The 22,715-nt window shown below is 45.7% G+C and overlaps 1 protein-coding gene across 2 annotated transcripts in view; it reads left to right on the top strand.

The window, feature by feature from the left end:
• Positions 1-1,626: 1,626 nt before the first annotated feature.
• The window catches only part of BLACAT1 (BLACAT1 overlapping LEMD1 locus), a 33,532-nt gene continuing 12,443 nt past the window's right edge, over positions 1,627-22,715 (top strand). For both annotated transcript variants that reach the window (XM_075264211.1, XM_075264210.1), the window contains exons 1-2: positions 1,627-1,871; positions 2,555-2,730. The gene's annotated coding sequence lies outside the window, so the exon portion shown is untranslated. The remainder of the gene's footprint in view (positions 1,872-2,554; positions 2,731-22,715) is intronic.

Here is a 22,715-nt window from a genome sequence, read left to right as displayed (position 1 = left end):
GGCAACCTTGCTTCATCAGTGCAGTCTCTGTGGCTAGAGAGCCTGAAGGACTTGTGATGACAGGTCCTGTAACAGTCCACAGGTCCTTCACATGGAAGTAGCTCAGTCTGAGCCTGCACTATGATGTGTGGCTCTTATTTCAGGCATTGTCTGCTGGGCGCTGTTATTTCGCACTGTTGAGGAGATATTTTGGGTTGTAAGGGTATTAAGTGTACACCGCAGTGACATTTTTTGGAATTCTGTGCTAGTATTTCTTTGCTGGTGAGGCCTGAGTCAAAAAAATTTAAGAAGCCCTATTATAGCGGACAGCAGCAACTGTGGAAGGTGCCAGTGCAGGGTGTCCATGTCGCTCAATGGGCATGGCTTTGCAATTTGCTACACATGCCAATCAACCCATGTGCCAACTATGAGACTTGGACCCTGGTCTGCTGCCCCCAAAGGCCATATTATAATCTGCTACTGGCTATATTTAATATATACTTTGTAACCTGATAATTGTCTCTGCAATATGTGCAAACAGCAGGGACTGACTTGCCATTTAGACAATTGGGTACTACCGAGGGCCCCAAAACATTAAACGAACCACTACATTTCATTAAGAAAGCGTACTATATACTGTATTTTTCTAGACGGCCAGAACTGATTCTTATACAGTGCAGAGCTAAAAATCGTTTTTTTTTCCAAATGAGGAACAGGGACACATTATGACCTAGTACTGAGACAATCCTACTTCAACCCTGTTTGATAAAATAATGAATTTGTTTTATGTAACGGGACAAATTCGTTGACTTAATGGGGCAGATATGTTATGCCTTGTACAAAATTTTCTACTTTTTTTTTTTTTTTTTTAAATCGGATGTGGTGTGGGTGAGGCCTACGGACTCTCCATATTTCTTACTGTTTTCAGCAAGTTACTGGTATCTCAAATCTTGTAACTGGCATAGATTTCAGTGCGCAGGAATGCGGCATGGCGGAGGATGCGTCTGATTTATGACATGTGCGGCTGTACATAAATGAGGCACACTTTCCATTGGTGCAGCGGATATTAAGAAGACGCCAATCGTCTGCCCCACTAATCTTTTTTGATGTGATGTGACTTGTAAGTGAACACTGTACTAGTAAGTCATATATAGTGTTTCAAATCATTGGGAACAACCAACTAAAATTCTTTGAATGGTTAGGAATACTGGGGCACATTTACTAATCTTATTTCATTCTTAGACAGTGCTATCTTTGTTCCAGGTAAGCTGTGCCACCTCTCCAAGCAAGGTGAAGAAAAGTGTCTAGAACACATATAAATATGATGGATGTCATGTAAAACAGATTTAGTACAAATAGAATTCCAGTGCATTTAGCTTAGTAAATCTGCGTCAACGTGTCAGAATTCTTTTAAAACTTGCATTGATCATTCACGTGACATTTGGTGATCTATGAGGTACAGGGAACATGCTGGCCATAGACTTTATTTCGGCAAATACATAGACTAATCTGATCATCTACTGATCAAAAACCCTAATCACCTGCACAGAAAGTGTACACAAGCCCAGTGCTGAATGGGTTAGTAGCATCTTTCCGAGGCTTCTCCACTGGGATGTATTGTGACATAGACTATCCACCCTCCCTCATTCCCCCTCTCCTATTACCTTCACTGCCCCCTCACTCCCTGCTTGTGCAAAAGGAAACCCACCCGCTCTTCACCTACCTGCTCACTGCCCTCTCTCCTTATCTTTCTTGCTACCTTCCACTGGTAATTCACATTGTTCTGTCCACCCCTCCCTATTCCTTATCCTGCACATATGTGGGTTTTCCTTTTAGTGAGGGATCCCAGAGCTGTGACATAGAGCTAGGAATCTGCAGAGAGCATCAGAAAGGTAGGGGGATCTCAGTATCTCTGCATCTGCATGAGAGAAGTATGTGTGCAATACAAATGTGTGACATCATGCATGTCTATGTATGCCTTTGTGTACACCATTGTATCTGAATGGTTGTGTGTTTTGTTTTTAAATGTGTACGTATACAGATATATATATATATATATATATATATATATATATATATATATATATATATATCAAAGTGTTATGTGCAGGTCCATGTGTGTATTTATGTATATGCAAGATGACACATCATATATACTTTTTCACTTATGATAGACTATGTACTGTGTCTACCTAGCAGGGCCTTGCATAACATGTTTTATCTTACACATATATGTTATAGGCATATACTACTATTTTTATGTGCTAGACAGTCCACTCCCTAACTCCTAAGTCTGACTGTCACAACAACAAGCACAACATAGTGTGAAGTAGTGTGAATTGTATTCTTCACACATAAAGGAACATCTCAAGACCTCACGCTCTCAAACCCTGATTTCTGTACTGGATCTAGAATGGTCCCCATTGTTTCCATCCCAAAAATAAGACTAACCTCTGCAAATCCCACCCAGTCCTAATGTGTGAGCTTTAGGACAATTTTAGTATTGGATGGTGGCTAAGAAGTCATTATAGTGTTTGTTGGATGGACTTCTGACATGTTTTTGTGATCCTTCTAGGTTCCCACCTTTTTCAGCTTGCCCCTCTCAGCCCCTCCTTATAAAACAGGGGGGACCTCTGTTTGTAAGAACGGATCAGGCGGAAGGGAGCACAACACAAGATATTCTGCAGCCACAGAGGGACAAAGAGAGAGGGGGGCAGACACAGACCTGGCAGAGCTTAAAGACAGAAACCTGTAAGTATCATATTTAAGTCATCGTTACATTGAGAGATAAACAAAAAAAAGGAAAAGAGGATAGAGAACAGAAGAGGGAAGCAGCTTGTGGGTCACATAGAGATATGACAATCGCTGGAGTTCCCAGGGTATTGTTGTATGTTATGGCAGTGAAAGAGTAAATCAGCAAGCAAGCAGATCAGAGAGTGAAATGCGCAGACCATCCTGCCGTCTCATAACAGAGGGGAAGCACAAATGGAGGGAGAGAGAAATGGAGCAGAGACAGGGTAGCAAGTGAGCCAAAAAGATGGAGAAGGTATGTATAGAAGGGGACGAATGAGGACGGTAAGTGCAGATCATCCATAAAGAAAGTGTGCTGCACATTCCATTGTTTGTATCTGTTATATAGTATATAAAGGTCATGAAATGGTTAAAGTGTTACAAGGGGTAAGCTGCTGTAACTGGGTTCTTTATATTTCCAATACACATGCATACATTACGTCCAGAAGCTTAGCAAGCAAAATGCTTTGTAGTCAGTCAGTACAAAATAAACTAAATCGCAATTGACCAGCTATAATTATTTACTAAAGAGCTATACCAGGGACAATAGCCTATACGGCCAGAATTCCTAATAGTAGGGGCCTTCGTAAGGGTTAAGGACGACCCAAGAGTGGCAGAAAGGCCAATGTATTCATGGTCAGAGAGGGAGGAGAGATAAAAGACCATAGGGCATGAAAGAGATGGGGGAGCAGCTTAGGACAAGAGCTCTGCATTTAAACAACACTTCCAGGACTACCTTAGTGTATTCCTGGTCAGCACAGTCCTAATATACTCGGGATATTTCACCAGTAGTAACATGCATGTGTCAATAATATACATTCCATAAGCAGATGAGATGCTTCTTGTATATAGACATTGGTGTTTTTACGATATGTATATAGTTTTATTCTCTTGTACATCCAGATCAGGAAGCATTTGTTTATATGACTGCTGTCCAAGTGCTTACAAACTATCCAAGTATTTTCATGAAGATGGCCAAATGTACAGATGGAGCCAGTCAAGTGCTGCAAACATGCACCTGTCACAGGTCTTGCCAATCATGCCACCTATACGGAGGCATGGGTTAAGACAGAATAGATCCACCTGCATATTGAAGTGCATAGACACATGGTCTATGAAAGCTGTGATGATCGTAAATGGTTTCTGGATTCACTGATTTTTCCAGATTAGAGGACTGATAATCAATCCGGACCCAGCTTAAATAGCACTCAGAGCTATCCACTAATAAGATTGCAGGGAAGTAACATTGCCATACGTTTCTCTAACAGGTCAGCAAAGTGGGTTGTTGGCCTGTCTGTCTGATGCACAGAACACAGGCAAACCGATAGACTGATAGACAATACTTTACATATGTGCCTTTTTAACATATATGTGTCATATGGTATAATGACCACAAAAGATATTTGTGTGTTTAAGCTTTGTTCACATCTGCTTTGCTAGTAGCCTACATCAGATTTGGTTAAAAAACAAAAACTCTGGACAAAGCAGAGCAGCATGCTGCACTCTTTTGTCCAGGAGAATGATAGACACCATGACACTATTAGAGTCACTTGGGCCTTTTTGGCGCCATCGGTGTCAGTCATGTGATGGATCGGGCACTGCAGGCTCATATATATATATATATGTATATATACTCTCAAATTTGCTGCAAGTCTGAAGCCCGTTCTGTATGTATTTATAGTAAAGATCAAAGCCAGGAATATTGAATTCATATTCCCTTCAGCTAGTCCTCAGTAAGGCAGGAAATCTATATAGTCAATGGCTTTACACTGCAGATGAATGAAAAATGATATATTATGTGATATTATGTTACACAAGAAGTATTTACTGAGAATCTAAAGAAACATTCCCCACCTCACACTAATATTAAATTACCACTGTGTGTAAGAGAACAGATATGAGCTGGCACAAATCTGATCCCTTCTGTACTTGAGAGACAGCCAGGTCCTTTTATATGTGTTTCATTAATAAAAATGTTTATCAATAATTGGATTATTAAGAAACGTACTGCAAGGAAAAGACAACCCAAGTGTCATCAGGCAAGTGAAGATTGTTGGTCCTCTTGTAACTATTTTCTTTCTCCATAAGCAGAGATCATTATAAGACAGCCATAATGTAACACAAGCATTCTTTGACTGGCTGACAGCATTTAATGTTCTGTCTCGCAAGTTTAGTTAAGTGGAAAGAGAACTGCTCTGACATTATGATATCCCAGGGTAAGATAACAGGCAACTGGAGAATGGGTATTTTACATACCAAAAGTCACTAGGAAAGTAGTAATATATGTACTTCTGCTGTGGCCTGAGATCACTTACCACCAGGGGATTGTATAACCTGTATATTACACAAGGTTAAATTAATATTGCAAATGAAATGGGAACCAAGGAACAGGCCCCTTAAAAAATGGGCGTCATACAATAATGGACAATGAGTGATTTAGACATGCCTTACACTGGGCATTAGAGAACTGACTTTATGCATATCTGCTCCCATAGAAAATTCTCTAAATATACTGTCAGGAAATAATCTGTGCACATGACTTGGTTGTTAGACAGTGAGCTATGTACATTAGAACTTATTCTAGTCCAAGCAGTGCATATTTACTGATGTGCTAGTTTTGGTGGGGTTAAGGTGACAAATCTCATGTATTAGTAAGTATTATGGCAATAATAATGGGATGGATTGGAAGTACATTTACCTATAACCCATGTATGGCTAATGGTAGACAGATGTATTGCACAATGTAAATGGATTTCCATGGTGCAGACATGCCTCAGTAGTTTGTACTTTGACATACATTTGGCAGGTTACATTTTAATTAATTTTTATAGTAGTAAAAAAGTAGATGACCGAGCTCCAAAGACACAAACAAAACCTATACCTTTAAAGTCACTGGTAGACAGTTCAAATTGGATAGGTATATGCTTGTACAGTGTTGACCAAAAGTATTGGCACCCCTGCAATTCTGTCAGATAATACTCGTTTTCTTCCAGAAAATGATTGCAAGCACAAATTCTTTGGTATTAATATCTTCATTTATTATGCTTGCAATGAAAAAACACAAAAGAGCATGAAAAAAAGTCAAATCATTGATCATTTTACACAAAACTCCAGAAATGGGCCGGACAAAAGTATTGGCACCCTCAGTCTAATACTTGGTAGCACAACCTTTAGACAAAATAACTGCGAACAACCGCTTCCAGTAACCATCAATGAGTTTCTTACAAGGCTCTGCTGGAATATTAGACCATTCTTCTTTGGCAAACTGCTCCAGGTCCCTGAGATTTGAAGGGGGCCTTCTCCAAACTGCCATTTTGAGATCTCTCCACAGGTGTTCTATGGGATTCAGGTCTGGACTCATTGCTGGCCACTTTAGAAGTCTCCAGTGCTTTCTCTCAAATCATTTTCTAGTGCTTTTTGAAGTGTGTTTTGGGTCATTGTCCTGCTGGAAGACCCATGACCTCTGAGGGAGACCCAGCTTTCTCACACTGGGCCCTACATTATGCTACAAAATTTGTTGGTAGTCTTCAGACTTCATAATGCCATGCACACGGTCAAGCAGTCCAGTGCCAGAGGCAGCAAAGAAACCCCAAAACATCAGGGAATCTCCGCCATGTTTGACTGTAGGGACCGTGTTCTTTTCTTTGAAGGCCTCTTTTTTTTTTCCTGTAAACTCTATGTTGATGCCTTTTCCCAAAAAGCTCTACTTTTGTCTCATCTGACCAGAGAACATTCTTCCAAAACGTTTTTGGCTTTCTCAGGAAAGTTTTGGCAAACTCCAGCCTGGCTTTTTTATGTCTCTGGGTAAGAAGTGGGGTTTTCCTGGGTATCCTACCATACAGTCCCTTTTCTTTCAGACGCTGACGGATAGTACGGGTTAAAATGGGAGAGACACCGAGCGCCAATATAGTGTAGTAATTATAAACACTCTTGGTGATGATATGTAGTTAGTCTCTTACCTATTGGTGTTGTGAAATAGTCACAACTCCATATGAGCATATAAAAGGTGTTATAGCAGCAGCTCTTTCCCTTACACTGTGAAACAGCGTGATGCAATGATAGGTGATTCCTCAGGCAAGCCCGACAGGAGTGGAGGAGTAGGGAGTAAGCGCGCACACCAACGTATGATCTTGAACAGTTTATTAAACACGACCGTATGATCTTATGATTTAAGAGTAAATATTATTGTGATGAGCCAAACACCTTTTTGTTGGTAATATTGAAACCTTTAGTACATGTGTCAGTATTTATATGATTTTGGATGATCACATTGGCTAACGATGGAAATTTGTATATATTGATTGATTTTAATATGTTGCTACCATATTGGACTGTTCTTTTTATAGTTTGTATCACACTTGAGAAAGGGCAGATGCCCGAAACGCGTCGTGTTTAATAAACTGTTCAAGATCATACGTTGGTGTGCGCGCTTACTCCCTACTCCTCCACTCCTGTCGGGCTTGCCTGAGGAATCACCTATCAATGGATAGTACGGGTTGTCACTGTTGTACACTCGGACTGCAGGGCAGCTTGAACTTGTTTGGATGTTAGTCGAGGTTCCTTATCTACCATCCGCACAATCTTGCGTTGAAATCTCTCATCAATTTTTCTTTTCCGTCCACATCTAGGGATGTTAGCCACAGTGCCATGGGCTTTAAACTTCTTGATAACACTGTGCACAGTAGATACAGGAACATTCAGGTCTTTGGAGATGGACTTGTAGCCTTGAGATTGCTCATGCTTCCTGACAATTTTGCTTCTCAAGTCCTCAGACAGTTCTTTGGTCTTCTTTCTTTTCTCCATGCTCAATGTGGTACACACAAGGGCACAGGACAGAGGTTGAGTCAACTTTAATCCATTTCAACTGGCTGCAAATGTGATTTAGTTATTGCCACCGCCTGTTAGGTGCCTCAGGTAAGTAACAGGTGCTGTTAATTACACAAATTAGAGAAGTATCACATGATTTTTCAAACAGTGCCAATACCTTTGTCCACCCCCTTTTTTATGTTTGCTGTGGAATTATATCCAATTTGGCTTTTTGACAATTCTTTTTGTGGTTTTCCATTGAAGACAAATTCAATGAAGATAATACCGAAGAATTTGTGATTGCAATCATTTTCTGGAAGAAAATGAGTATTATCTGACAGAATTCCAGGGGTGCCAGTACTTTTGACCAACACTGTATACTTCTGTACAGTCGTAACAAAAGAAAATAACCTTAAAAATGGATCTATACCTTGACTGAAATAAGTATATTATTGGAATACTGTTGAATCTTTTATTTTTTGGCAGCATTCCTATTTAATTATAGGTTTGCTTTCTTTTGTGTAGTAGTTTTTCCTTTTTAGTGCATTTTTTTCAGAAAATTGTATGACCCAAACATGGTATGAACAGAGCCAAACTTTGATTGAGACTCTCTAAGAGAGAGTCTACGTCTACTCATTGTTGTAGAACACGCCGTGTGTGAGTCAGCAATCATAGTGCAAAATATAATTTAAAAAATTATATATATATATGTTTATATATTAAAAAGTGGAAAGCCAATATTTACTTTTACAGCTATTGCCAACTTTTTACTGTATTTAGACTAAGTGTTACTCATATATTTGATTTAAAAAAAAAGTGCACCACAGCATATGAACCTGGTAGGAACATCTTGGCTTGGTTATGTATTAATCCCAAATGAAAATCCCCATGCAAGGGGCCCTAGTGGAAACTGACTACTAGTTATACTCTTGACTAGAGATGAGCGAACACTAAAATGTTCGAGGTTCGAAATTCGATTCGAACAGCCGCTCAATGTTCGTGTGTTCGAACGGGTTTCGAACCCCATTATAGTCTATGGGGAACAGATACTCGTTAAGGGGGAAACCCAAATCCGTGTCTGGAGGGTCACCAAGTCCACTATGACACCCCAGGAAATGATGCCAACACCTCTGGAATGACACTGGGACAGCAGGGGAAGCATGTCTGGGGGCATCTAACACACCAAAGACCCTCTATTACCCCAACATCACAGCCTAACAACTACACACTTTACACACTCAATACCACCTCTCTGACAGTAGGAAAACACCTTGAAACATGTGTATTTGGCACTTGCAGTGAGGAGAGCTTGTCACCAGCAGTGAATTTGGCCCTTGTAGTAAGTTGAGGTTGGCACCAACATTTGTTTTGAAAATCAGGGTGGATTGAGCCTCTAACCAGCAGAGTTTGGGCAAATTCATGGTGGAGGGAGCCTCTAAACACCCCAGTTTGGGCAAATTCATGGTGGAGGGAGCCTCTAAAAACCCCAGTTTGGACCAATTCATGGTGGAGGGAGCCTCTAACCAGCCCAGTTTGGGCAAATTCATGGTGGAGGGAGCCTCTAACCAGCCCAGTTTGGACCAATTAATGGTGGAGGGAGCCTCTAACCAGCCCAGTTTGGACCAATTAATGGTGGAGGGAGCCTCTAACCAGCCCAGTTTGGACCAATTAATGGTGGAGGGAGCCTCTAACCAGCCCAGTTTGGACCAATTAATGGTGGAGGGAGCCTCTAAACAGCCAAGTTTGGACCAATTCATGGTGGAGGGAGCCTCTAAAAACCCCAGTTTGGACCAATTCATGGTGGAGGGAGCCTCTAACCAGCCCAGTTTGGACCAATTAATGGTGGAGGGAGCCTCTAACCAGCCCAGTTTGGACCAATTAATGGTGGAGGGAGCCTCTAACCACCCCAGTTTGGACCAATTCATGGTGGAGGGAGCCTCTAAACAGCCAAGTTTGGACCAATTCATGGTGGAGGGAGCCTCTAAAAACCCCAGTTTGGACCAATTCATGGTGGAGGGAGCCTCTAACCAGCCCAGTTTGGGCAAATTCATGGTGGAGGGAGCCTCTAAACAGCCCAGTTTGGGCAAATTCATGGTGGAGGGAGCCTCTAACCAGCCCAGTTTGGACCAATTAATGGTGGAGGGAGCCTCTAAAAAACCCAGTTTGGACCAATTCATGGTGGAGGGAGCCTCTAAACAGCCCAGTTTGGGCAAATTCATGGTGGAGGGAGCCTCTAACCAGCCCAGTTTGGACCAATTAATGGTGGAGGGAGCCTCTAACCAGCCCAGTTTGGACCAATTAATGGTGGAGGGAGCCTCTAACCAGCCCACTTTGGACCAATTAATGGTGGAGGGAGCCTCTAACCAGCCCAGTTTGGACCAATTAATGGTGGAGGGAGCCTCTAACCACCCCAGTTTGGACCAATTCATGGTGGAGGGAGCCTCTAAACAGCCAAGTTTGGACCAATTCATGGTGGAGGGAGCCTCTAAAAACCCCAGTTTGGACCAATTCATGGTGGAGGGAGCCTCTAACCAGCCCAGTTTGGGCAAATTCATGGTGGAGGGAGCCTCTAAACAGCCCAGTTTGGGCAAATTCATGGTGGAGGGAGCCTCTAACCAGCCCAGTTTGGACCAATTAATGGTGGAGGGAGCCGCTAAACAGCCCAGTTTGGGCAAATTCATGGTGGAGGGAGCCTCTAAACAGCCCAGTTTGGACCAATTCATGGTGGAGGGAGCCTCTAAAAAACCCAGTTTGGACCAATTCATGGTGGAGGGAGCCTCTAAACAGCCCAGTTTGGGCAAATTCATGGTGGAGGGAGCCTCTAAACAGCCCAGTTTGGGCAAATTCATGGTGGAGGGAGCCTCTAACCAGCCCAGTTTGGACCAATTAATGGTGGAGGGAGCCTCTAAACAGCCAAGTTTTGGGAAATTCATGGTGGAGGGAGCCTCTAACCAGCCCAGTTTGGACCAATTCATGGTGGAGGGAGCCTCTAAACAGCCCAGTTTGGGCAAATTCATGGTGGAGGGAGCCTCTAAAAAACCCAGTTTGGACCAATTCATGGTGGAGGGAGCCTCTAACCAGCCCAGTTTGGACCAATTAATGGTGGAGGGAGCCTCTAAACAGCCAAGTTTGGACCAATTCATGGTGGAGGGAGCCTCTAAAAAACCCCAGTTTGGACCAATTCATGGTGGAGGGAGCCTCTAACCAGCCCAGTTTGGGCAAATTCATGGTGGAGGGAGCCTCTAAACAGCCCAGTTTGGGCAAATTCATGGTGGAGGGAGCCTCTAAACAGCCCAGTTTGGGCAAATTCATGGTGGAGGGAGCCTCTAACCAGCCCAGTTTGGACCAATTAATGGTGGAGGGAGCCTCTAAACAGCCAAGTTTTGGGAAATTCATGGTGGAGGGAGCCTCTAACCAGCCCAGTTTGGACCAATTCATGGTGGAGGGAGCCTCTAAACAGCCCAGTTTGGGCAAATTCATGGTGGAGGGAGCCTCTAAAAAACCCAGTTTGGACCAATTCATGGTGGAGGGAGCCTCTAACCAGCCCAGTTTGGACCAATTAATGGTGGAGGGAGCCTCTAAACAGCCAAGTTTGGACCAATTCATGGTGGAGGGAGCCTCTAAAAACCCCAGTTTGGACCAATTCATGGTGGAGGGAGCCTCTAACCAGCCCAGTTTGGGCAAATTCATGGTGGAGGGAGCCTCTAACCAGCCCAGTTTGGGCAAATTCATGGTGGAGGGAGCCTCTAAACAGCCCAGTTTGGGCAAATTCATGGTGGAGGGAGCCTCTAACCAGCCCAGTTTGGACCAATTAATGGTGGAGGGAGCCTCTAAACAGCCAAGTTTTGGGAAATTCATGGTGGAGGGAGCCTCTAACCAGCCCAGTTTGGACCAATTCATGGTGGAGGGAGCCTCTAAACAGCCCAGTTTGGGCAAATTCATGGTGGAGGGAGCCTCTAAAAAACCCAGTTTGGACCAATTCATGGTGGAGGGAGCCTCTAACCAGCCCAGTTTGGACCAATTAATGGTGGAGGGAGCCTCTAAACAGCCAAGTTTGGACCAATTCATGGTGGAGGGAGCCTCTAAAAACCCCAGTTTGGACCAATTCATGGTGGAGGGAGCCTCTAACCAGCCCAGTTTGGGCAAATTCATGGTGGAGGGAGCCTCTAAACAGCCCAGTTTGGGCAAATTCATGGTGGAGGGAGCCTCTAAACAGCCCAGTTTGGGCAAATTCATGGTGGAGGGAGCCTCTAACCAGCCCAGTTTGGACCAATTAATGGTGGAGGGAGCCTCTAAACAGCCAAGTTTTGGGAAATTCATGGTGGAGGGAGCCTCTAACCAGCCCAGTTTGGACCAATTCATGGTGGAGGGAGCCTCTAAACAGCCCAGTTTGGGCAAATTCATGGTGGAGGGAGCCTCTAAAAAACCCAGTTTGGACCAATTCATGGTGGAGGGAGCCTCTAACCAGCCCAGTTTGGACCAATTAATGGTGGAGGGAGCCTCTAAACAGCCAAGTTTGGACCAATTCATGGTGGAGGGAGCCGCTAAACAGCCCAGTTTGGGCAAATTCATGGTGGAGGGAGCCTCTAAAAAACCCAGTTTGGACCAATTCATGGTGGAGGGAGCCTCTAACCAGCCCAGTTTGGACCAATTAATGGTGGAGGGAGCCTCTAAACAGCCAAGTTTGGACCAATTCATGGTGGAGGGAGCCTCTAAAAACCCCAGTTTGGACCAATTCATGGTGGAGGGAGCCTCTAACCAGCCCAGTTTGGGCAAATTCATGGTGGAGGGAGCCTCTAACCAGCCCAGTTTGGGCAAATTCATGGTGGAGGGAGCCTCTAAACAGCCCAGTTTGGGCAAATTCATGGTGGAGGGAGCCTCTAACCAGCCCAGTTTGGACCAATTAATGGTGGAGGGAGCCGCTAAACAGCCCAGTTTGGGCAAATTCATGGTGGAGGGAGCCTCTAAACAGCCCAGTTTGGACCAATTCATGGTGGAGGGAGCCTCTAAAAAACCCAGTTTGGACCAATTCATGGTGGAGGGAGCCTCTAAACAGCCCAGTTTGGGCAAATTCATGGTGGAGGGAGCCTCTAAACAGCCCAGTTTGGGCAAATTCATGGTGGAGGGAGCCTCTAACCAGCCCAGTTTGGACCAATTAATGGTGGAGGGAGCCTCTAAACAGCCAAGTTTTGGGAAATTCATGGTGGAGGGAGCCTCTAACCAGCCCAGTTTGGACCAATTCATGGTGGAGGGAGCCTCTAAACAGCCCAGTTTGGGCAAATTCATGGTGGAGGGAGCCTCTAAACAGCCCAGTTTGGGCAAATTCATGGTGGAGGGAGCCTCTAACCAGCCCAGTTTGGACCAATTAATGGTGGAGGGAGCCTCTAAACAGCCAAGTTTTGGGAAATTCATGGTGGAGGGAGCCTCTAACCAGCCCAGTTTGGACCAATTCATGGTGGAGGGAGCCTCTAAACAGCCCAGTTTGGGCAAATTCATGGTGGAGGGAGCCTCTAAAAAACCCAGTTTGGACCAATTCATGGTGGAGGGAGCCTCTAACCAGCCCAGTTTGGACCAATTAATGGTGGAGGGAGCCTCTAAACAGCCAAGTTTGGACCAATTCATGGTGGAGGGAGCCTCTAAAAACCCCAGTTTGGACCAATTCATGGTGGAGGGAGCCTCTAAACAGCCCAGTTTGGGCAAATTCATGGTGGAGGGAGCCTCTAAACAGCCCAGTTTGGGCAAATTCATGGTGGAGGGAGCCTCTAACCAGCCCAGTTTGGACCAATTAATGGTGGAGGGAGCCGCTAAACAGCCCAGTTTGGACCAATTCATGGTGGAGGGAGCCTCTAAAAACCCCAGTTTGGACCAATTCATGGTGGAGGGAGCCTCTAAAAAACCCAGTTTGGACCAATTCATGGTGGAGGGAGCCTCTAACCAGCCCAGTTTGGACCAATTAATGGTGGAGGGAGCCTCTAAACAGCCAAGTTTGGACCAATTCATGGTGGAGGGAGCCTCTAAACAGCCCAGTTTGGGCAAATTCATGGTGGAGGGAGCCTCTAACCAGCCCAGTTTGGACCAATTAATGGTGGAGGGAGCCTCTAAACAGCCAAGTTTTGGGAAATTCATGGTGGAGGGAGCCTCTAACCAGCCCAGTTTGGACCAATTAATGGTGGAGGGAGCCTCTAAACAGCCCAGTTTGGACCAATTCATGGTGGAGGGAGCCTCTAAACAGCCCAGTTTGGGCAAATTCATGGTGGAGGGAGCCTCTAAAAAACCCAGTTTGGACCAATTCATGGTGGAGGGAGCCTCTAACCAGCCCAGTTTGGGCAAATTCATGGTGGAGGGAGCCTCTAAACAGCCCAGTTTGGGCAAATTCATGGTGGAGGGAGCCTCTAACCAGCCCAGTTTGGACCAATTAATGGTGGAGGGAGCCGCTAAACAGCCCAGTTTGGGCAAATTCATGGTGGAGGGAGCCTCTAAACAGCCCAGTTTGGACCAATTCATGGTGGAGGGAGCCTCTAAAAAACCCAGTTTGGACCAATTCATGGTGGAGGGAGCCTCTAAACAGCCCAGTTTGGGCAAATTCATGGTGGAGGGAGCCTCTAACCAGCAGAGTTGTGGGAAAGCAGGGTGGAGGGAGCCTCTAACCAGCAGAGTTGGTGGAAATCAGGGTGGAGGGAGCCTCTAACCAGCAGAGTTGGGGGAAATCATGTTGGAGGGAGCCTAGTATTAGCAGAATTGTGCAACGCTTATGGTGGATGAGTATGAGGATGCGGAGGAATTGGAGAGGTTGAGTACAGACATGGAGTTTCATGTTGGGGTGCTTTACACAGGTGGGCACAAAAATGAAGGCTCTATCCAGTGGTGGTTCATTTTTATCAAAGTGAGCCGGTCGGCACTCTCAGCTGACAGACGGGTGCGCTTGTCAGTGATGATGCCACCGGCTGCACTGAACACCCTCTCAGATAGGACGCTGGCGGCAGGACAGGACAGCACCTCCAAGGCATATAGGGCAAGTTCAAGCCACAGGTCCAACTTCGACACCCAATACGTGTAGGGCGCAGAGGGGTCGGAGAGGACAGGGCTGTGGTCGGAAAGGTATTCCCGCAACATGCGCCTATACTTCTCACGCCTGGTGACACTAGGACCCTCCGTGGCGGCACTTTGGCGAGGGGGTGCCATCAAGGTGTCCCAGACCTTAGACAGTGTGCCCCTCGTTTGTGTGGACCGGTGAGAACTTGGTTGCCTACTGGAGGAACTGCCCTCCCTGCCGCCAACGTCACATGCTGGAAACATCTCCATCATATTCTGCACCAATTGCCTGTGGCAAGCATTGATGCGATTGGCCCTCCCCTCTACCGGAATAAAAGACGAGATGTTGTTTTTATACCGGGGGTCAAGGATAGCAAAGATCCAGTACTGGTTGTCCTCCATGATTTTGACAATACGCTTGTCGGTTGTAAAGCACCCCAACATGAACTCAGCCATGTCTGCCACAGTGTTAGTTGGCATGACTCCTCTGGCCCCACCGGAAAGTTCAATCTCCATTTCCTCCTCATCCTCCATGTCTACCCATCCGCGCTGCAACAATGGGACGATTCGAAGTTGCCCGGAAGCCTCCTGTATCACCATCACATCATCGGACAACTCTTCTTCCTCCTCCTCCTCCTCCTCCTCCTCCATTAAACGCAGTGAAGCGGACAGATGTGTGGACCTACTCTCCAGCTGTGACGGATCGGATGCTATCCCTAACTCCTCTGTGTGATCTGAGTTATCCCTGATGTCAATCAGGGATTCTCTCAGAACACACAAGAGCGGGATTGTAAGGCTCACCATCGCATCCTCAGAGCTCACCCTCCTTGTGGACTCCTCAAAGACCCGTAGGATGTCACAAAGGTCTCTCATCCATGGCCACTCATGGATGTGAAACTGAGGCAGCTGACTTTGTGGCACCCTAGGGTTTTGTAGCTGGTATTCTATCAAAGGTCTCTGCTGCTCAACCACTCTATTCAACATCTGAAACGTTGAGTTCCAGCGTGTGGGGACGTCGCACAAAAGCCGGTGTTGTGGCACATGCAGGCGTTGCTGGAGAGATTTTAAGCTAGCAGCGGCTACTGTCGACTTGCGAAAGTCGGCGCACATGCGCCGCACTTTCACCAGTAGCTCTGGAACATTGGGGTAGCTCTTTAGGAAACGTTGCACCACTAGGTTGAAGACGTGGGCCAGGCATGGAACATGTTGGAGTCCGGCAAGCTCCAGAGCTGCTACCAGGTTCCGGCCGTTATCACAAACGACCATGCCTGGGCCCAGGTGCAGCGGCTCAAACCATATTGCCGTCTCATCGAGGAGGGCATCCCTCACCTCGGAGGCAGTGTGCTGTCTGTCCCCCAAGCTGATCAGCTTCAGCACAGCCTGCTGACGTCTACCAACGCCAGTGCTGCAACGTTTCCAACTCGTAGCTGGGGTCAATCTAACAGCGGAGGAGGAGGCGGTGGCGGAGGAGGAGGCGGTGGCGGAGGAGGAGGCGGTAGAGGAGGAGGAGGAGGGGGGTGTTCTTCTCGTGTCCCTGCCAGGAATGTTAGGCGGGGAGACGAGGTACACCGGGCCAGTTTGGGAAGCAGTCCCAGCCTCAACTACATTCACCCAGTGTGCCGTCAGTGAAATGTAGCGTCCCTGTCCGCATGCACTTGTCCACGCGTCGGTGGTCAAGTGGACCTTTGTGCAAAGCGCGGAACTAAGGGCCCGCCTGATGTTGAGTGACACGTGCTGGTGCAAGGCGGGGACGGCACACCGGGAGAAGTAGTGACGGCTAGGGACGGCATAGCGAGGTGCCGCAGTTGCCATCAGGTCCAGGAAGGCGGGAGTTTCAACAAGCCGGAACGCCAACATCTCCTGGGCCAGCAGTTTAGCGATGTTGGCGTTCAAGGCTTGCGCGTGTGGGTGGTTAGCAGTGTATTTCTGCTGCCGCTCCAATGTCTGAGAGATGGTGGGTTGTTGTAAAGAAACGCCTGATGGTGCCTTTGATGGTGCAGGAGAAGGAGATAAGACAGGACCAGGGGAGGATGAGGTAGAAGTCAACAAAGTGGCGGAGGCAGATGAAGTGGTGTCCTGGCTCGTCCTCTGGAGTGCATCGCCAGCACAGTCAGCAGTGGCAGTGGCAGAGGCAGAGGCAGTGGCAGAGGCAGTGGCAGTGGCGTGAACGGCAGGCGGCCTTTGTCCTGCCGTTGCTGCCTGCCACTGATTCCAGTGCTTGGATTCCAAATGACGGCGCATTGAAGTGGTGGACAGGTTGCTCTTCTCAGAGCCCCTAATCAATTTCGAGAGGCAAATTGTGCAGACAACACTATATCTGTCCTCGGCGCATTCCTTGAAAAAACTCCACACCTTCGAGAAACGTGCCCTCGAGGTGGGAGTTTTTCGGGGCTGGGTACGAACTGGAACATCTTGGGAGATTCCGGGTGTGGCCTGGCTTCGCCTAAGCTGCTGACCTCTGCCTCTGAGTCTAGCTACCCTTTTTGGTGCTGCACCTGCCTCAACATCCACACTACTTTCCCCGCTTGACATCCCCCCTGTCCAGGTCGGGTCAGTGTCCTCATCATCCACCACTTCCTCTTCCAACTCCTGTCTCATCTCCTCCTCCCGCACAATGCGCCGGTCAACTGGATGCCCTGACGGCAACTGCGTCACATCATCGTCGATGAGGGTGGGTTGCTGGTCATCCACCACCAAATCGAACGGAGATGGAGGAGACTCTAGTGTTTGAGCATCTGGACACAGATGCTCCTCTGTTAGGTTCGTGGAATCGTGACGTGGAGAGGCAGGTTGAGGGACAATGAAAGGAGCGGAGAACAGCTCTGGGGAGCAGGGACAGTTTGGGTTATTGTTCTGTAAAGCTTCGGAATTTTGGGAGGAAGGAAGACAAGACTGTTGGGTAATAGGAGGAGAGGAGGCAGAGTCTGACTGGCTGCTGGACAATGTGCTGTAAGCGTTCTCTGACAGCCATTGCAAGACCTGTTCCTGGTTCTCGGGCCTACTAAGGTTTGTACCCTGCAGTTTAGTTAATGTGGCAAGCAACCCTGGCACTGTGGAGTGGCGCAATGCTTGCTGCCCCACAGGAGTAGGCACGGGACGCCCTGTGGCTTCACTGCTACCTTGCTCCCCAGAACCATTCCCCCGACCTCGCCCACGGCCTCGTCCACGTCCCTTTCCGGGAGCCTTGCGCATTTTGAATTCCTAGTTAGAAATTGGCACTGTATACCAGTAGTAAAAATTGTGGGTGCACGTAACCCCAATATATTCTTTGAATTCCCAGTCAGACACTGGCACTATATGGCAGTAGCAAGAAATGAGGGTATTTATAACCCCAATATATTCTTTGAATTCCCAGTCAGACAATGGCACTGTATACCAGTAGTAAAAATTGTGGGTGCACGTAACCCCAATATATTCTTTGAATTACCAGTCAGAAACTGGCACTATATGGCAGTAGCAAGAAATGAGGGTATTTATAACCCCAATATATTCTTTGAATTCCCAGTCAGACAATGGCACTGTATACCAGTAGTAAAAATTGTGGGTGCACGTAGCCCCAATATATTCTTTGAATTACCAGTCAGAAACTGGCACTATATGGCAGTAGCAAGAAATGAGGGTATTTGTATTCCCAATATATTCTTTGAATTCCCAGTCAGACACTGGCACTATATGGCAGTAGCAAGAAATGAGGGTATTTGTATTCCCAATATATTCTTTGAATTCCCAGTCAGACAATGGCACTGTATACCAGTAGTAAAAATTGTGGGTGCACGTAACCCCAATATATTCTTTGAATTCCCAGTCAGACACTGGCACTATATGGCAGTAGCAAGAAATGAGGGTATTTGTATTCCCAATATATTCTTTGAATTCCCAGTCAGACAATGGCACTGTATACCAGTAGTAAAAATTGTGGGTGCACGTAACCCCAATATATTCTTTGAATTCCCAGTCAGACACTGGCACTATATGGCAGTAGCAAGAAATGAGGGTATTTGTATTCCCAATATATTCTTTGAATTCCCAGTCAGACAATGGCACTGTATACCAGTAGTAAAAATTGTGGGTGCACGTAACCCCAATATATTCTTTGAATTCCCAGTCAGACACTGGCACTATATGGCAGTAGCAAGAAATGAGGGTATTTGTATTCCCAATATATTCTTTGAATTCCCAGTCAGACAATGGCACTGTATACCAGTAGTAAAAATTGTGGGTGCACGTAACCCCAATATATTCTTTGAATTCCCAGTCAGACACTGGCACTATATGGCAGTAGCAAGAAATGAGGGTATTTGTATTCCCAATATATTCTTTGAATTCCCAGTCAGACAATGGCACTGTATACCAGTAGTAAAAATTGTGGGTGCACGTAACCCCAATATATTCTTTGAATTACCAGTCAGACACTGGCACTATATGGCAGTAGCAAGAAATGAGGGTATTTGTATTCCCAATATATTCTTTGAATTCCCAGTCAGACAATGGCACTGTATACCAGTAGTAAAAATTGTGGGTGTATATAGCCCCAATTCTATTGCTAGGGGACTTGCAGGGTATTTCTGGGGTGAAGGTGGGGGGGCACACCGTTGGAACGGGTATCGGGGTATATATCGGGTATACGGGAATACACTGACAGTGTATTCCATTCAGGATCCTGGGAAAGCTGGGTTGCGGCGATTGAGCCCGTCAGTGCCACGTTACACTGACAAGCTTCTCCCTGGAATTTAGCTCTTATAAGAGCTGTTGGTTGTCTTCTCCTTCCTATCCTAGCCTGTCCCTGCCTACCCAGAATCTAAGCCCTAGCTAGCTGGACGGAAACCTCCGTCCTCGGTGAATTGCAAGCTCAGAATGACGCGAACCTGGGCGGCGCTGTTCTTTTAAATTAGAGGTCACATGTTTTCGGCAGCCAATGGGTTTTGCCTACTTTTTTCAACGTCACCGGTGTCGTAGTTCCTGTCCCACCTACCCTGCGCTGTTATTGGAGCAAAAAAGGCGCCAGGGAAGGTGGGAGGGGAATCGAGTAATGGCGCACTTTACCACGCGGTGTTCGATTCGATTCGAACATGCCGAACAGCCTAATATCCGATCGAACATGAGTTCGATAGAACACTGTTCGCTCATCTCTACTCTTGACCTCTGACCAACAAAGTTCAGGAGACAGACAAGGAACCTTGGTTTTGCAATGCTGTCAGTTCAACAAGGCCTTGGGTCTTTCAGAGCCCTGTCAGGCATTTACAAAATTCATAGATTTGGATGAAAAGCAGGATGCTAAGATGCAGCATATCCACTAACTCCATTCTGTCCTATGTTTATTCCATGCAAGAATTGCTTGCTCCTCATGCTATTCCTGCTGTGCCTAAACCACCTGTGGCTACACCAGCTCATATCACTGCTTACCTACACGTCTGCCTATGTTCTGTGGTCACCATAATACCTCTTGGAGCTGTTTCAACTAATGTGCCATTCAGTTTAGAGGCTTCTTCTAATATTCTTATATTGAGTTTTCTAAAAGAAACAAATAGTCACTCAGTCCCCCCCCCCCCCCCTCAAGCCAGTTTAACATCCTTCTAAATTTATCTTGCAGAAAGCCATGACAGTGATTCTGATAACTGTTGATCTAGGTATCTACTATTTGATAAAAATAGTAATGCCTTCCTATTTTCCTTCCAAAATTACACATGCCACAGACCCCACACAGTCTTAGGATGTAGTGTATTATTAACCTTATAACTTTCCCGGCACAATAAAGCCAGGTAAGTTATACTTTCCAGAGAAGGCTTTCATAAGTGATCAATGAATGTCTTCAGACCTAGATCCTCTGTGGATGACCTAATCTCTGTGCAACAAAATGGACATTCATTTTCAGTACTACTCCCAGGAGAAAGATCAGTTTAGAAGAATTTCAATTCGACTCATACAATGGGGGTGATTTATGAAGTCTCACATGCCAGAATTCTGATGTACACCAGATTTATCAAGTACGCCTTTTGAAAAGTTGCAAAAATTGTTGCAATTTACTCCAGTAGATAGATTATATATAAAAGCAGAAGTAGCATCTCAGAACAGAAGTGTTAGACTTAGAGATGTGTGACATTATTTTATTTTTTCATAAATTCTTTATTTAGAAACACAAAAATAAACAAAGGGGCAATGAACAAGCCAACAGCAAAACAAGGAGGACCCAAAAACCAAATAAGGGCCCATAAACTCAAAACCGAACAAGGAGCGCGGAGTCAGGGCCACTCTACTAGCAATAATGCGAGAGGGGCACCGATACCGCCAAAGAGCGCCAGAGAGATGAAGGAAGGATAGAAAGGGGTAACGAGGAGGGTTCGAGAGGGGAAAGCAGGGAAATAGGGAGAGGGAGAAGCGGGAAAGGGCAAAAGAAAAACAGAAGTGACACAGAGGAGATGAAAGAGGGGGAGGGGGGCTCCGGAACCAAGCCACCAGGTAGGATTTAGGCCTAATCCATGACATCTCTGTAAGACTGGGACCCTGGAAAAGGATCCACGGGGTCCAAGCCTTCAAGAAAGCCTCGTGAGAGTCTCGGAGAGACGCTGTGAGGTCTTCCATAGATTGGATGTCCTCTACCTTGCGGATCCAGTGGCGAAGAGATGGGGGGTTGGGAGATTTCCATAACGCCGGGACACAGGCCCTGGCGGCATTGATCAAATGCCGAATCGCTGATTTACGGTAGGCTCGGTGGGGAATATTAGAAAGGTGGAGAAGGAAACAAGCCGCTGTATTAGAGAGAGCATTTTGGAAGATCTGGGATAAGATGAGTGACATTATTAAGTGTACCACACACTACAGCAATCCTGACTCCCCCATGATCATATGGTGCATGCTCCTTGGTTATGAGATGGGCGATGTTGTACACCTATCTGTCATCACATGACCATGGCTGTCCAGCACATGACCATGAAGTCCTTTTTATCCACTGGAAGAAAGCAGAATGAATGACAGCAAGCAGAGATTTAGAAAACATGAGGAATTGCTACAGAAAGTATATTTTATTACTTATTACACAAACAATAACACTTATTTATAAAGTTCTATTTAAAGGAATACTAAACATAGATTCCTTCCATGTTGGCCTTTGAGGTAAGTCATCTGCTGCAGTCAGTTGATTTTAAGTCTGATCCGATTATTTATCAGGTGGAACTTTTCCTATCCTTTATCTTCGAGGTAGATTTCTCTAAGAAAAGTAAAAGTATGGCTCCAACGACAAGCAAACTCCTGACTGCTGGATCAAAAATAATCTATATCATTAAAGGGGTGTCCGAGTTTTCCTTTTGTTTATAGGGAGGCTTTAAATGACAAATACTATATACTTATATGTCCATTCAGAGTCCTCGTTGGCTGAGCACTGATGTTCCATTTGAAGTGGGATTCCGCCTCAGAATCCGCTCCGAAAAAAAACTTTCCGCAGCTAGCCTTGGATGCTGGCAACTAGTTGTGATATTCCGCTCTGGATAAGGCCCAAATAAATGGGCCTAGATGGGAGGGAGTATCGCACAGCGGAAGCCCATGGCTGATTCAGCCGTGGCATCCATGGCAAGATAGGGCAGCTCGCTAATATTTTCTGCGAGCGGGAAAAAGTGAACAGCTCCCATTGAAGTCAATGGGAGGTGTTTTTTGGAGTGGATTCCGTGTCAAAATCCGGACCAGAAAACACTGTTACTTGAGGATAACTAGAAACCAGCAGATTTGTCCACCACTGATCTAATATGTATAGCGGCTTCAGTGAAATAGGTCTTTGACTGATATCTCTGCACAGAGGCTGGATAGGAAATGTCTGTGACCTTATCTTGAGGATAGTTGGGAGTCCTCTAGTATTTCCTCTTATAAGGGTGCATTCACACTGAGTAAACGCTAGCTTATTTTGTAGAGTAAAATTACACTTGTAAATTTTGCTATCCCATTGACTTCAATGACATTTTACAGGCGTATTTTTACAGGCGTATTTTTTACAGGCGTATTTTTTACAGGCGTATTTTTACACTTGTAAAAAAAATCATTGAAGTCAATGGGATAGCAAAATTTACAAGTGTAATTTTACTCTACAAAATAAGCTAGCGTTTACTCAGTGTGAATGCACC

The sequence above is a fragment of the Leptodactylus fuscus genome, chromosome 2 (assembly GCF_031893055.1).
Source record: "Leptodactylus fuscus isolate aLepFus1 chromosome 2, aLepFus1.hap2, whole genome shotgun sequence".
Classification (NCBI taxonomy): domain Eukaryota; kingdom Metazoa; phylum Chordata; class Amphibia; order Anura; family Leptodactylidae; genus Leptodactylus; species Leptodactylus fuscus.
Note: the sequence above shows the minus strand (reverse complement) of the source record. Positions and strands in the feature narration are given on the sequence as shown.